The sequence below is a fragment of the Vespula pensylvanica genome, chromosome 10 (assembly GCF_014466175.1).
Source record: "Vespula pensylvanica isolate Volc-1 chromosome 10, ASM1446617v1, whole genome shotgun sequence".
Classification (NCBI taxonomy): Eukaryota; Metazoa; Arthropoda; class Insecta; order Hymenoptera; family Vespidae; genus Vespula; species Vespula pensylvanica.
This window is the reverse complement of record NC_057694.1, coordinates 2340924-2343261: the sequence shown is the minus strand read 5'-3', so window position 1 is coordinate 2343261 and position 2338 is coordinate 2340924.

The window sequence follows — 2338 nt, the reverse complement described above, 5'->3', positions numbered from 1 at the left end:
TTAATTTCTTATTTAACAAATTCATTATTATAGTATATATATACATATTCAATATATATAAAATTAAATATATATATATACATATGCAACATATTCTTATTGATATATATATATAATAAAATTGTGCCTGTAAATTATTGTTTGTTTGAATAAAAAATTACGTCTAGGCTTTCCAGTAATCAAGAGGATCCAGTTGCTGCTATATCTTTTGAGAATGGATTGTGGTCTTATCATATATGTTTTATTTTTTGTCAGAAACTTAATTATCATGAACATTAACATCTTAGTAATTATCTTTTTTCTTGTCTTTACAATTTTTATCGTTGATCTAATATTATCTATAATTTTTGTTTAAATAATGTATTTTGTAAAAAAGTAATTCAATAAAAAAAAGTAATATCAATAAAAAAATATTTTATATTTTTATTGATAGCATATTCAAGATTCCTCAATTGTTCGAATTTTCGATTGCATCATATATCAAAATATAGAATCACGCGATTAAATGGTTTATAGAAATACATGATAATTATATTATTTTATTATTTATATTGTATTATAGTATTATATATTTTCTTTTTGTTGCAGATGATCATCGTTGATTTCGCTAATAACATCTATTTTCGATTTTTGCGTACATAGAAAACTAAATTTTATTAGTTTAGGATAAGGTCTTCTTATTTCATAGATTGGATTAATTAATAATTCAATTAAAAGCACTTTTTTAATCGTGTTTGCTCGCGATATTGGCAATGAAATCGGATATTAATTTATTCGATTTCGTCAAAAAAAGCATGTAATGTGATCTACGTGATATGCATTGCTTCGTATTTAGTTTATTTAATCATTGATGTATCAATGTAGATGAATGAGAAAAAATGAACAAGAAGACAAACGCGACGAATAGATTCTGGAAAACGAATGGTACATTTAATTTTACCATGACCGATCTTTCGATGATCTAATCTGAAACAGATAAAACGTAAAAGAATAAGAGAAAGAGAAAAAGAAAAAGGAGAAGAATAAAAGATAAGAAACACGGAACGTGCCCGTGAGAAAGATAGAACTCGGAACAAGGGATAAACATCTAGATCATTTCACCAGATGAAAATCAGAGTACCATAAATCAGTTTAATTTTTCCTTAGTGAAAGAACGAAACCCGCCTAAGGCCCACACCAGAGGGACCCTCCCAAGGGTTCCAAGTTTCCCCGAGACTATTGATTAATAAAATTTAATAAAAGTAATTAATATTATAAATAAAAGTATATAAGTAATAAAAGTAATAAAAGGATAAATAGGAATGACAGAACGTAAGTGCGACAGAAAAGTTTTCTGTGCGTTTTCAAATTAATTTTATAACTTTATTAATTTAGAATTTTGATATGTTCAAGTTATCTATCTGTCGAAATATAACCAACAAGGTAAAATGTAATTAATCAAACGTCAAATTGAAACTTGTCAGAAAAGAGATTTTGGAAAAACTTTGAAATATGCAGCCATTCGCCCGGTAGTACTTGCGCTTTATAATTATATATATAATTTAATTACAGATTTTAGATATAATTAAGACAACTTTCGATATTTCGCAAGTACTACCGACCCAGGTCCAACCACGAGGAGGTTGCTGCATCTGAGGACCCACGGTCTAACGGGGACTCTACTCTAAAGTTCGCGTGACCGGCGTGATCAAATAAACGGCGTTCAATAAAACGAAGTCCCCGGTAGGACTTTTAATCGCGTCCGAACACTCCCGTGAGTGTTAAAATAACGGTGACTCTACTCTAAATTCGCGTTCGCGACGTCCATGCACTAACCAAGACTGCAGGCGGCTAACTGGAGGAGGATCAGTCCACGCTTACGGTTAGCAAACCATACCGCTTGATAGCACATAAACCGACACACGACCGGTCATTTCGTTTTAGCAATCAAACGAAGTCCATTACCGTAGGACTTTTAATCGCGCCCGAGAACACCACGCATGTGCCCGCCGACACACGCGCGAGTGTTCTTCCTATCCTACCCGTATTCGCGTCTAACGATCGATTATGAACCGAACCTTTCGATGATATAGCGGACTCTTGCCGATTTATCGAAATCTATGAAGAGGAGGAGAAGCAGAAGAGCAAGAAAAGAAAAGAAAGCCGGAACATGCGCCCACGTGAAAACGGTAGTAATCAAAAGAAAAGAAAGAAAGGATAACCCGAAGGTAACACATGCAGGTTTGAGAACGATGAAATTGAAAAGAGAAGATAGACATAGAATTTAGGTACGCTTGACCAAAATTAGAGTACGAAAATCGAGCTCGATTTTTCGCTACTGAAAGGAGACCCGCACAGA